Source organism: Rousettus aegyptiacus, unplaced genomic scaffold (genome assembly GCF_014176215.1).
Source record: "Rousettus aegyptiacus isolate mRouAeg1 unplaced genomic scaffold, mRouAeg1.p scaffold_m13_p_7, whole genome shotgun sequence".
Lineage (NCBI taxonomy): Eukaryota > Metazoa > Chordata > Mammalia > Chiroptera > Pteropodidae > Rousettus > Rousettus aegyptiacus.
In genome coordinates, this window is record NW_023416310.1 from 93,232,883 (window position 1) to 93,247,421 (window position 14,539).

General features: G+C 41.0%; 1 long non-coding RNA gene across 1 annotated transcript; it reads left to right on the plus strand.

Moving 5' to 3' along the window:
• Nucleotides 1–460: 460 nt before the first annotated feature.
• On the plus strand, nt 461–12,725 carry LOC107500889. Its single transcript, XR_001594620.2, has 3 exons — nt 461–6,234; nt 7,606–8,195; nt 11,666–12,725. It is a non-coding gene; the product is annotated as an uncharacterized LOC107500889 (long non-coding RNA).
• Nucleotides 12,726–14,539: the final 1,814 nt, after the last annotated feature.

The following is a 14,539-nucleotide window of genomic DNA, read 5'->3' on the forward strand; positions in this document are numbered from 1 at the left end:
GTCTGTGTGTATCATTTGATCTGAAGTGGGTCTCTTGAAGACAGCATATGTATGGGTCTTGTTTTCTTATTCATTTAGCTGCCCTATGTCTTTTGATTGGAGCATTTAACCCATTTACATTAAACTGATTATTGATAGGTACATAGTTATTGCCATTTTATTATTCGTATTTATGTTTTTTTGTTTTGTTTTGTTTTTACCCCTTCTTTATTTTAAGTCCACTTAACATTCTTTATAATTCTGGCTTATCGGTGATGAATTTCTTTAGCTTTTTATGTCTGGAAAGCTTTTATTTCACCTTCAATTTTACTTGATAGCCTTGATGGGTAGATTGTCTTGGTTGTAGGTTCTCGTTTTTCATCAATTTGAATATTTTGTGCCAATCCCTTCTGGCCTGCAAAGTTTCTGTTGAAATCAGCTGATATCCTTATGGGTGTACCCTTGTAAGTAACTAGCTGCCTTTCTCTTGCTGCTTTTAAGGTTCTTTCTTTGTCTTTAACCTTTGGCATTTTAATGATGCTGTGTCTTGTGTAGGTCTGTTTAGATTCCTCTTGTTTGAGGACTCTGCGCTTCCTGGACTTGTGTATCTATTTCCTTTGCCAAGTTAGGGAAGTTTTCTGTCATTCTTTCTTCATATTGGTTCTCAATACCTTGCTCTCTCTCATCTTCTTCTGGTACCCTTATGATGTGGATGCTGGTATGTTTGATGTTCTCCCAGAAGTCTCTTAAACTTTCTTCATATTTTATAAAATTTTTATTTGTTGTTGTTGTTGTTGCTGCTTCTTTTCTGATTAGGTGTTTTCTGCTATCTTGTCTTTCAACTCACCAATTCAGTCCTCTATTTCATCTAATCTACTGTTGATTCCTTCTAGTGTATTCTTAATTGCAGTTATTATATTCTTCTAGTCTCCCCCTAAGTTCATTGAGCATCCTTATAACCAGTGTTTCAAACTGTGTTCCTGGTAGGTCATTTGGCTTCATTTCATTTAGTTTTTTTTTTTTTCCCTGATGTTTTCCCCTGTGTTTCATTTGTGGCATATTTCTTTATTTTCTCATTTTAGTTATTTCTCTATGTTTGTTTCCATGTATTAGGAAGATTCATTACGTCTCCCAGCCTTGGACAGGCGGCCTTATGTAGTAGATGTCCTGTGTAGCCCAGTGGTGCAGTCTCCCTCATTCCCTGCACTGGAGGCTCTAGCTGTGTTCCCTGTGTGGGTTGTGTATGTTCTTTTGTTGTAGCTAACCCTTCATTGTTATTAGCACATCAGTGGATGGGATTGGCTATTGGGCTGACTGGATGTAGGTCAAGGTCAGCCGCTGCTTTTGATTGTTCAGGGTTACCTGGTAGGAGCTAGAAAGCGATTTGCGAATGGTTGCTGCCTGGATCTGGAGGCAAGTGGGAGAGACCACACTGGGAGCCGAGGTCAGTTACCCCCAGAACTGGCCCTGGGGCAGCTCAGCAAAAGGTCCAGAGTGCCTCAAGGCCTGAGGCTATCTGCCAGTTGCACACAAGTTTCCATAGCTATAAAAGCCTTTTGTTGGTACCGGAGTTGGGTGGGTTGGTGATCCAGGGAGTCATTGGGATAAAGTATACAGATTTCACCCAGGTAATGCAGAATCAGGTTTTGTTACCATGTTGAACCTGTGGCTTCCTGTAAAAGTTTCAGATCAAAGCAAAGTCAGCTGCTGCCCACCTCAGGCCTGGAGACACATGTTATCTGTTCAAGAAATACTGTATCTCAGGGCATGTCTTATAGCCCACCTCCCAAAGTCTCCTGGGATGCCTGGGCCATGCAGCTGAGGGCTATTGTTTGCTCTCCAATTTGCAGCCCAGGGAAAGCATAGTGTGGGGCCGATTGCCTGGCAAGGGGCCCACCTTGGGCAATTTGTGAGTTGGGTGATGCAGGATCTCAGGAAGACATCTGGTGGAGTGACCTGATTCCATCAGACCAATGTAGATTGCTTCCAGAGCTGTGTCCTCGGGCTCTCACAAACGTCACAGATCATAGCAAGGCCAGCTGCTGTCTGTCTCAGGCTGCGGACCCCAGCAATTCTGCAGTTTAGGCTGGTACCAGTGGCCTAACATCAAAAGTCTCCCCCATAATGTGCGGGTGCATGCAACCTGAAGGCTGCTGCCTGCCCATGAATGCAAGACCCAGGGAAGGTGCAGGGTAGGGCTGGCCACCTGCCAATAGGCTTGCCACAGAAAATTTGTGGGTTGGATGGGCAGGGTCCCAGGGAGACAGGGGTAGAGTGGGTGGATCTCACTGGGCTAATGCAGCTTCAGAATTGGCTGCGTGTGGGGCAGGTTCAACCTAGGCAAGATGGCACCCATTTGCAGACAGCCCCCTGAGTGGGGCCGATAAAAGAGCAGTGGTAGCTGTCCCTCCAGCCCTCATTCTAGTGCCTCCCTGTCTTTCTCTTGCACCTCCTGAGTTGCTGACCCTTCGCTGGGTGAGTGTCTGTGAGCGAGTGAGTCTGTGCGTGGGCCGTTTAAGGGAGTCATCTAGGTTTTCAGGTTCCTTCTATCTCACCCAGATGGCATCAATCCCGCTGATTTTTACAGTCAGATTTTGTGGGAACTCCTCTTCCTACAACTGAAACCCTAAGCTGGGGAGCTCTTGTGTGGAACTAGGATCCCTCGTTCCTTCGGGGGACCTCTGCAGCCATGCTCTCCCTCCTGCTGCTCTACCACCAGGCGCAGGTGTGGTACCAGCCTGTTTTGTGTCTCTGCCTGTCCTATCAGTATCATTGTGGCTTTTTCTTTATATCTTCAGATGTAGTGTTATGATCAGCTAGACTTCAGATGTTCTCCAAGTTGCCAGTTTTATAATTTGGTTGTAATTTTAATGTGGTCCTGGGAGGAGGCGAAGCCTGCTTTTACCTGGTCTGCCATCTTGACCAGAATGCTATACTGGTCTTTAAAATGGTGTTTTATTAATAAAATGTTTTAAGAGCAAAAGTATATAAGAAAATATGATTTTGTTAAAAATTATCAATTTTTAAAATTAAAAAATGCTGCATCTTTATTCCAGAATAGTAAAAAAAAATAAACATGAAAAACCTAAAAATTACCCTTATTTTCCTTGCTGTAATCATTGCTAATATTTTGGAGCACATTTCTAGTTTTTTTCTTATGCATGTAATATTTTCATACGTTGTGTTTAAAAACAGAACATACTATAAATGTTAATAAGAGCCAATGTTGCACTTACTATGTTTTGGGCTTTGTTCTAAGTGTTTTATTTATATTTATTCAAATTATCTTAATTTCACAAAATCCTTACGATCTAGATCCTAGTCTTTCTAGTATACTGAGGCACCAGGAGGTTAAGTAGCTTGCCTGAAGTCATTTTGCTAGTGAGAGGTAACACTGGGATTTGAACCAAGGCAGTCTGGCTACAGAATCCATGCTCTTAATCACTGAGCATGGATTTTGCTGCCTCCAAATATTGTTTATGACTTGCTTTTTTTCTTCTCTCTGATCACCATATAGGAACATTTCCCCACCTGTTATATACTCTCCAATGTTATATCTAATGGCTGTACTTAAAAACTTTAATTCTTCTATATTTGAAGAGTTGTTAAGAACTTTGTCTTCCTTCCTTTTTTTTGCTATTATGATAAATTCCATAGTAAAGCAACTTGAAGATAAATAACTGCATACCTATATGATACCTTCCTTAAGTTAAATTTCTCAAACTGGTATATGAAGTTCAACAAAGCATGTAATTTAAGGAGTTTATGTAGAACAAATTTGAAAGACAGTTTTTTATTTTGTTTTGTTTTACATTTAGAGTATTATTAGGCAGTCACTTCATGACTTTCTTTAAATGAGGTCCACCCATATGTCCTCTTTTTCTTATCAAATGGTTGCTTTTGCTGAAAATCTACTTGGTAACCAACCCTCTCAAGTTTAAATGCATTCCTAAATGGAAACATTATAACTGTGGGAAGAGTTATAAATAAAGAATAATGGAAAATTCAGAATGAAAATTCAGGTAAAGACTGAGCAAATAGAGTAAACCAAATCTGTATACTTTACAGACAAATTGGAATGTATTTCAAGCAAAACAAAAGATCTTGCTTTATGAAGACACAGAGCTAATTAATCTATGTCATATTGTGTTTTAAATACTTGTCTTCTGGATAATTCAAACTCACTGTTGCAGGAATTAATCTATCTCTCCTTTGCCACTTGTAATTGTTGACCTGACAGGCTTTTATTTTGATGTTTTTTGGTAGTATAAAGTTTTTACAGCGGAAAATTAACATCATTAGACAAAATGTCATCTTTTGGGTGAAAACACTGAACATGTTTACCTCTTGAAGTGTCAGCCCACATTCTTGTGATTGATACATGGTGTTATTCTGTGAGAAGATCTCTGGCTGGTCAAGCATTTCTTTTGCTAATGTTCTTAACCACACAGCATGGTTACACCAGCGGCCTGCGCAGTGTAACCTGGGTGGTGGGGTGGAGTGGGGTGTGTGTGTGTGCATGTGTGCATACAAGCTTGTAGAACTCGCTGGACAAAAATACATGTAAACATTTTATGCCCCATCAACTGGACTCTCAAAAACATTAAAATACAATCAGCTTAAAATTTATTCACTAATCTATTCAATGAGTATTTATTGAGCATACTTCATATGTGCACTGCTCTAAATGCTGGAATACAAAGATGAATGAGAACCTCAAGAAACGCATGGTAATGTGGAAATATCAGCCAGGTAAATGACTGAAACTCATGAGATACTATCATGAATAAGTTCAGGGAATGGCATTAGCATGGGTCAGGAAAGGAGGGGTTTCAGGGAAGCAGCACAGAGAGGGTTCACTAGTGTTAGGCCTTGACTGTTAGGATTGATTCATTTGAGGTTACCCTTGGCTCTATCTCCTATTCCTTTATGTGCAGATGTTCCTGGGAAGATATTTTTCATAGTCTCTTTGTCTTTCACCAAGTATGCATGGCCCTGCACTAGCAACTGTGCAGTTTCCACTTCATAATAGGTATGTACTACATGTTTGTTGACCGAAATAATGAGTGATTATAAGGCTGAGAGCTAGTACTCTATTTTAAGAAGCTTCCAGTCTTGTTGGAGAGATGCACTATAAACATGCAAAGGACTCAAAATAGAAGATTTAAATACCAGTTACATGCAAAAGAGATTTGACTAGATTATTATAAATTCCGAAATAAAAAGTTAACTCGAGCTTCATTAGTATACATAGAAATATTATTCAGGGCCCTGAAAATGAGTAGGAAGACTGTGTTCTATGTTGAGTATGGTATACAGTTTTAGCAGTCTTTAAATAGAACATTGATGAACTAGAGTTAGATCAGGAGGGTCAAGCAAATAGAGAATGGTCTATGTAATTATTTTCTCAGGATCAATTTATGAGTATGATTACTGAGTCAAAGATTATAAACAGTTTTAGACCATTAATACATACGGTACTATGATTTTTGAAATAGCTGTACAAATTCACATGGTTACGTGCAATACATAAATGTACTTATTTCCTCATAATTGTGTTAGTTATTGTCATTTTAAACATCTTTTTAAAAGAGGTGATTTAATCAAGATAAGATCATTCTCATAATTTATTTTTTTTTTTAGTAGTGAAGTTAAATTATTTTAATTTTAATAGTGGTATTTTCTATTGCGTGAAGCTATTTTCCTGCTGTTACTGTAATCCAGAAAGAGGGTAGAAAATGGTTATTTTGCAAATGGAGAAAGAGTGAAGAGACAGATGCAAGGCACGGGTGCTACATCAGTATCTCTCTGTGTTTGTGTGTAGCAAGTGAAAAAAAAACACACAAAAGCATTATTCCGAATGGCTTATATAAGAAAAAGGAAATTTAGTAACTTTAAGTAACTGAAAAGACCAGGCAGTAGATTTGGCTCCAGCTACAGCTCAGGGCCCAAGCAATGTTACCAGGACCTATTTCTGGGTTTTGCGCTCTGCATTTTGGCATAGTAGCCCTGTATTCAAACAAGCTCCCCACCTGTTAACGTTAAGTACCTGCAGCAGTTTCCAAAATACTTCCAGATCAAGTTTCACATGGCAGAGCAGAATGTCTTTCCCAGCCCCATTGGGTCTGATCGGGTCACCTGAAGATCTTTGACCAATCATTGTGGCCGGAAATGTGGCATTCTGATTGGCTCAAACCAGAGTCACGTGCTCCACTGCTAACCTGAATTGGAACTTCACGCATCCTAAACACTAAGGTGAGAAAAGGATTCCCGGAGGGAAACTGGAAGTATTTCTGCTTTACCTTGGGGCAATTATTTGGGAAGGTCAGAGCTTCATGAAGGGCTCCACTGTGGGGGTTATAAGTGAAATTGAAGGGCTCAGGAACAGAGTACCTGGTGCACTATGTGGCTGACCTTGATTGAGCGGAACTTTGGCAGTGAGCGGAATTAGGGCTGCCATATTCCTCCCAATGGCCAGATTCCTTTTTCAGGTTTCAGCCTGCCAGAATGTGCTTGGTCTTGTCCTTGGGCTCCTCTCTCCCTGGAGCTTAAATCATTGCTCCCCAGTTTGGCCTCAGCCCCCGGGCTGTCAAGGAGGTGTGCAAGGAGATGGAAGCCTGCAGACCTTTGATGTGGTGGTGGTGGTTCAACTGTCGTCTCTCAGCTTCAAGCCCACCTTTGTGCCTCAGCTTTGTGATACTGGGACTGGACCACTGCTAACCACATTTCTCACCTGGCTCCCTGGGGGAGGGGAGCCAAGAAACCCAGCAATACTTCTTCACCTTGACTGTGACACTTGCTTCATATAGCAGCAGCTGATTCCAGTTAGTTTATCTAACCGTCTCAGAACCTGCTTCATGGCACCCTCCTTGAGGCAGGTTCTGCGAGTGTTTAAGAAATAAACTGGATCCACCAGCCAGCCTCTCCTTGGAAGTCCAAGCTGTGCTGGATCCTTTAAACTGAGGAATTAGCCGGTGCAGCACCCTCTCCTCAGTGGTTTGGGCTGAAACTCTGCAGTGCCTGTCTTCTACATTTATACATTTTAATAATACCAACTTCTTCTCTTTGCTTCTCAAGCCCTCGAAGTGATAGCTGCTTCCTGCATGACTACATTTATGATACCTCAGTGTTTCCTGGTCTTTTCAGTTTTCTAATTTGTGGCTAATAATTCTTTACATATAATTATCTGCATTGAAATAATTGGTGCAAAACCCTGACTGAAGCAGTCCCAGTCCAAGTCTATCTTGCTTTTGTCTTGCCATCATTCAAACTAAATCTGAAGATCATCCTGGTGGAAAATTAGTATTGGCCTCCTGTTGCCCTTAGGATAAAGTCTAAACCCTGGGGCCCTGTCTGATTGTATAGCTGCACCTTATGTTCTAGGCACCTGGAAGTTCCCTAACTACTTCCATGTGCCATGCTCTGTCACCTTCAGGCAATTAAATGTACAGTTACATCAGCTAAGGGCACTGATACTTTCCACCCATTTATCTGGATAACTCTCAATGTTCTTTAGGTGCTGGCAGAGATTTCATCTCCCCTTTATTGATTTCACCGCTGTCCCGTGGTCTCCTGTACTTTGCTTCTGATGGCATTAATTTAATTGTTTGTTTATTTCTCCCACAGGGCTGAAAGCTTCTTGAAAGCAGTATCTAGAACTCAATAGGTAGCTTAATAAATATTCGACAAAAACTTCCTTAGAAAATCTTCATGCTGGCTTTTTACTTTTTTGGAGCAAGGACAAAAATGCAGCTACCATTACTGCTGATGCAAGTCATGCCCTAAATGATTACCGAGGGTTTTATCTCCCATCCAAAGGACAAGCTAATGTTGTGAAAATTGCAAAAGTGGGACTCAAGGACAACAAACAAGATGCCTTAAAGACCTGAGATGTCTCTGAGGCTGCCACGTGTCATTCCAGTGATGGAGGTAGACAGGGATCAGCTATTGATTCACCGGGTTAAAAGCCTTCCCATCACCCACAGCAGCTGAAGACATCGTGTCAAAGATAAACAGCAGAAGAAAATGAAGCCTTGTCAAGTCCGTACCCATATGATTTCAGGATGCTAATGAGAGGCTTGGATAAGAGGGGCAGACTGTGAATATGCCTGCTTTGCTGAGGCTGTACCACGCAGTGGAATAACACAAGCTTTGGAGTCAGAACTTGGTTCAAATTTTGTTTTTGCTCCTAACTCCCAATAGAGTTAGGCACCTTGGTGAGATTCTTTGTTTACTAATCTGTAGAATGGAACTGATAGCATCTACTTCACTTTATTTATTTAGAAAGAATTAAATGAGATAATTGCTTTAAAGTATCTAGCACAGAGTTGGGAAAATATTGGTAGTTTTTGGAAAATGGATTGGCAGAACTGACTTCATTCATTCATTCATACATCCATTCAAAAGATATCATTGAAAGTGTCCTAAATGCTAGTAATATATAAGCAAATGAATTTTTTAAAACGTCCTCTTCATAGAGCTTCTACTGAGAGGAGAAAATCTAAACGGTAACACATCAGTAAACTAATGCAAATTTTTTCAGTTGATTAATTTTGTCTTTTATAGCATTCCTCCTCCCCTCTACCCCCCAATCTAGCATCCAGTCCAGGATAACACATTTCATTTGTTGTGTTTATTTAGCCATCTATCTTTTTACATTAGAATAGTTCCTCAGCCTTATCTTAACTTCTGCGATGTTGACATTTTTGAAGAGTCCAGGCCAGTTGTCCTGTAGAGTGTTTCTCAATTCAGCCTTTGATTGTTTTCTGACAAATGCATGGCTTTTTTAAGGCCATGCAGCCTGACCACATGTCTTGTACACTTTCCTCTTAAAAGTCAGTAGGAGACTTGGAGGTCAGAAGACCCCATAGCTCTGACCCCAGAACAGCCCTGTTGACCCAGTCAGGTGGTTCACTAACAGCAGTCCTGAAATGGTAATCACCAGAGAGAGAACCTCTTCCCAGATAAACCTAGCGATTTTCTTTGTTGTCATTTAGCATTTCCAGGAGTGACTGACCATGTGTAAAAAAATCTGTAGTTATTTTATTACTTTTTTTTTTTTTTTTGCCTTTATCGCTCAAGGAGACAATTTGTCCTGCTTTAATAAAGCAGCTGAGACAAAAGGAAAATTAAACCAAATGAGGGTAAAATGTCACAAGACCATTTTCAGTGCTGTTATGATGCATTTTTCAAAACTATAGGACATTGAACAAAATGGACTAAAATAAAAAAAAATATTTTTTAAATTTGGAAAATTCTTTTTAAAGGATGAACAATTGCTGCAGCTAATCTATAATTTACTCAAATGTTGGGTATTTTATTATATTGGCATGGTAAGAATTTAGCTCACTAAATTTTCTCAAAGGAATGGGGGAGACAAAGGGGCAAGTAATTGATGTTCTGAGCCCATATTCTGCTTCCCATTTCATGCATCGGACCTCAAGTACGTTTTTTTCCTAGCACATTTTTAAATTTGTCCAGATGTTGTTAGAAAAAAAAATTCTCCAAACTGGCCCTAAATGAACCCTGCATTTTCACAGCTTTTTCTCTTTTAGTTGAACATTTATTTATTTTTTTTCCTTTCTGAATGTGGAAATAGGAGGATCTCACCAGGTGGGGCTGGGGGAAGCCCTCCCCTTCCCCAACTTAGCTCTTGTTCGTGCAACACATGACAGGGATGGGTGGTGAGGGGAATTAGTTTGCATGTCCTCTGTCTTAGATGGGAAGTGATACGGAGGAGGGGTTTGTTTATGTTGTAAATTTCCATTCCATATTACTTATTGAACACACCATGGAAGCCAGGCACTGTGTAGGTGGTGGATTTAACAAGTGAACAACTTAGTCACGGTCCCTGCACTTAGGGAATTTATGATCTTACGTGTGTGGGTGTGGGTGAGGCAATTACATAGGCTAAGCACAGATGCTACAGGGATGTGCACTACTCGGACCTGGCAAGGAGACAGTACGGGTGCACATGTGTAATTGGCTCTGTAACATACTTTTATCCTATGGTAAAGAACAAAGGCAGAAGAGAAGAATTTGGTTCATTTGCAAAGTTATATATCTCCATGCTGTTCATTCTCATTTAATATGGAAAACTAATGACAACGGACTTTTCAAAGAATAGTGATATCTGGGACAAGGGTGACCAGAGTAGTAAAGCAGCTTTTTTGGATTTTTCCTCAGAAAAGCCCAGAGGAAATGCCTCAGAGTTTTGAGACAGAAGGTGTCTGGGGCAGGGGCACTACCAAGTTTGAAGTTTTTTGATCCCTTCTCTTTCTAGATGACCTAGTGATATTACCCTCTGCAGAACAAGGCTACTTTCCTGTGAGTCAGTGGCTTTCCTCCTTTTGCATATACAGAGCCTCCTGCCTTTCTCAGTAATATTAAATACTAATATTAACTTAGTATGTATTACAGGCAATTGCGCCGCCTCCCACATTTTGATTAATACACAGACCATCCCTCTTTATACTCAGTGTTTCGCTGCACTCCCGAAACAGCTGTGAGACCATAATGAAGGCTTATAGTTGCCTTTTGAGTAAGTGTTGAAGGTAGAAAGAAGTGGCGGTAGGGGAGCTTCAGCGAGATGAGCTTTGTCCTCCAAATTCTTACCAGAGAGAGAAGAAGGCTTCTGAGAAGATGCAGTGTTCAAACCAAGACTTGAACGCATTGGGATGCAAACTGCTCTAGATAGCAGGCATGACATTTGTAAAGATCTGGAGGCTAGAGAAGACATTGCGTATTATATTAGAGACACTAATGGAAGAGTGAAAACAGGGCAGAAGCGAGAGATGTGGTTGGGAAGAGTTAAACTATAGAAAGCTTTAGAAGCTTTTTTTGAGCCACCTGCTCCATCTTGAAGGCTACTGAAGCAATATAAGCAATATAAGTTGAAAAGTGGTAGGATCAGATTTATATTTCAGAAAGAACACCCTGGCTGCAGTAGGAGAAAAGAATGATAGGGGCCAAACTGGAAGCATAGAGACCGTGCGGGGGACTTGGCATAGGAGAGTAGTAATTAGGATGAGGAGAAGCAAAAGAATGACAAAATTATTTTGGAGGGAGAACCAATAAGACTTCGTGATTAATTGGATGTAGAGAGGGACGAAGGGGAATCAAAGATGAACTGTTCAACTTTCTTTGTACCTATCTTGTATCCCAACCTTGGTCTTGGACTTTGAAGCCTTCTTGCATCCTCAGTTCTTCCTAATACTGTGACCTCGAATCTTGGCATTGACCTCAGACCCCATGGTAAATGTGCTCTCATGATACTGACAGCATCCATGGCTACAATCTCTATTCTAAATGCTGGTGCTGGTCAATACCTGACCCCAGGCTTCATTCTGTCCTAGATGTATAGTCACAGGATATCACGGTGATTAAGTGCAGGACCTTTCGAATGTGATAGAACTTGGTTCAAGTCTCAGCTCTGTACTTACTCTTTAGTTTGACCTTTGACAAGTCACTAAATCTCGTCTGTAAAATGACAACAGAGCTAGTGAGGTTATGAGGATTAATTGGAGGCATACGTGAGAAACGTAATGCTGTACATTACTCTGTGGCAATCACAGAGTAAAGGCTGACCAAGGAGAAGAAGCAACCGAAGGAGACAATGTAGAAGGTGATAGAGTTTAATAGGGTTTTATTTATTTTTTCCTTTTTCCTTTTCCTTTTCCTTCTACAGCCTTCAGCCTGACATAACGCAGGAGGATAAGAGAAGCAGCCATCTGGGTAAAGAGGAAAAGGAAGACTCTTTTAGCAGGATGAAGAAAATATGCCAAGAAGAGTTCATCTTGATCATGTGAAAGTTCTGACCAGTCAACCCTGAACTAGAATCAAAGCCAGAAACAAGCCCACTGAGACCTCCTCCCCCTGGGCTGTCTTAGCTTTTGTCATGGTGATTTCCTTTTCTCCATGTAAATGCTCTTCTTCTAAGTCTTTGTCTTCAAATCTCACTCTTCCTAAATTCTGCCTTATCCTCCCCCACTGTTCTCCTCCTACCTCTTCTCACAAGATAGCTGCTAAAGGCTCTGGGTATTTGTGTAATTCCAGAGACAAGCAGGCTGTTCAGGTTCACATGGGCTGAAGACTGCTCTGTCTCCCAGAATCTCACTTCTAAGAAACATTGGATCACTCTGCCTGAAAACCTGGCATATTCCTAAGAGGCAGCTTTAACAAAACTTAGTAAATGATAATAATCATAACTGTAGCAATAACCCATTTGCATCTGTTCACTCTGCTAGTTCTTTACAACCAGCATCTATTCTAACTGAGCAACGGTTAAGCATCATCTTTTCTGATTGGCCAGCCAGCTTCCATGCTGTACCAGTTGTTAGGGCTGAATTATGTACCCTCCAAATTAGCATATTGAAGCATTAACTCCTACTACCTCAGAGTGTGACTTCGTTTGGAGAAATGGGCCTTTAAAGAGGGGATTGGGTTGAAGCGAGACCTCTCTGGTGGGTTCTAATCCAATCTGCCTGTTGTCCTAAAAAGAGGAAATTTGGCACACAGAGAGACCACGTGAGGACATAGAAAGCAGTTACCTGTAACCCAGGGAGAGAGGCCTTGGGGGAAACTAACCCTACCAGTACCTTGATCTTGGACTTCTAGCCTCCAGAGCTGTAAGAAAATGAGTTTTTGTTGTTTAAGCTGGCCACCCCCAACCTTTTCCACACCAGGGACTGGTGCTCCTATGAGAACCTAATGCCCTTTGATCTGAGGTGGAGCTGAGGCAGTGATGCTAGCACTGGGGAGCGGCTGCACATACAGATGAACCTGCTTGCTTTGCCTGCCGCTCACCTGCTGTGTAGCCTGGTTCCTAATAGGCCATGGACTGGTACTGGTCTGTGGTCCAGAGGTTGGGGACCCCTGATTTAAGCCACCTCAACTGTGGTATTTGTCTGACAGCCATAGCACATTAATACACCAGTGTGATATATTTTGGATTGTCATGTCTGAAAATAACAATTTTATTGAGTAAGGACTTACTAAGTTCTAGCAGTAGCATAGATTATTACATCATTACATCTTTAGGTGCTATAGGGTATTTTTATTTCTATTTTGCAAATAAGGGAACTGAACTTTGGAGAGGGAAATGACTTACCTCAAGTCAGAGTCACAGAGCTAGAAAGGGACAGAGTTGGGCTCAAATCCAAATCTTTCAGACAGGGGTGCCTGCATTCTTAACCACTATGCTATACTGCCTAGAAATATTGGTCTTCTCTGCCCGTTCCCCTGCCCCAATGTAAGTAATGCCCCTTATTTTTTTCTATGGCTCTCTGTTTCTTTCTTTTGGAATACTAGCTACAGTTTGTAATACATTTAATTCTGGGATCATTTTTTTCAATTCCTACCTTCTCCACTAGTTCTATAATATAGCACTGTGCTTATAATCGTGGAAGATGGGATTGGCTTCAGAACAAGCCTTTTAATTTTTCTGCCAGGTGAAAAGCAGCCATCCCTTTGCATATGGTGCAAGGATCAACCTCAGTGGGGACTGGCGAGTAACAGGAACTAGTGCTGGGCTCTTTAATTTATACCTTAATATTGTACACATGTGGCCTCAGGAGTGGGGCCATCACTTAACCTTTCTGCATGGTGAACACCAGCATTTTCACTCCTCTCTGCTCCTGTCATGAAGAGCCCTGCCCGGGGTGGGTGTTCCAGGACACTTTTTGTTTTTTTTTCCATTTTGTAATGCACTTCAAGGCAGGGAGCTGTGAGCTACCCGATGCTCCATTGGCGGCTTTTCTTTGCCTTTTCTGACTCTTCACCCTGTTAACACATCTGGGTGAAGTGGCCAATGCTCATTTGGAGAATAATGGAGGCTAAAGAAATGGAGCTCAGTCTTTGATACCTGATTGTGGCTCCCGAGTGAACAAGATCCCAGCAGATGCTTGTTTTAGGGGTCATGCGGTGTTAATCACCTACTTCAGCCAATGTAATATGATGATGAGAGAGGTTATTATTTTCCCATTGATGTTTCTAGTCAGAGGTGGAAACACTGTGTACATTCCGCCCCCAGCCCAAACTGGTAGAAAAATTCTATGTATTTCTGAAGGGCTGAATTTCATACAAATTCTTTTTCTATATGTTGCTTTTTATTTTCGGTTTCCCTTCTCCCTTCCCCACTTTATTATTATTATTATTTGCCATTTCATGCTTTCAGAAAGAATACTATTCTACATTTTTTATATTCTAAACACTACTCCTGCGTAATTCTATTGAACTCTTTGTTGGTCTTTTTTTTTTTCTTCTTCAAGTTATGGTTTTAAAAATAATCTAGAACTAATTTGCCTAATGAATATGCAATTATTGCAAGAGTCTTTTGAAGTTTTTGAAAACCTTCAGTCAGCATCTTTCTGGGACATGGTGGTGAATGTAGCATCAGGCAGTTGGAAGCTGTTTCTAATTTGGCATGAGCAGGTATCATTTTTGTGCATTTTAAAGTCAGGCACAGTGCAGTCACTTACTGTGAGCTTGTGGTTAGCTAGTGTAACTGCTTTCTACCTAGTCTGGCTTTCTCTGCTGTGGAGTGGATGCATCATTGCTACTG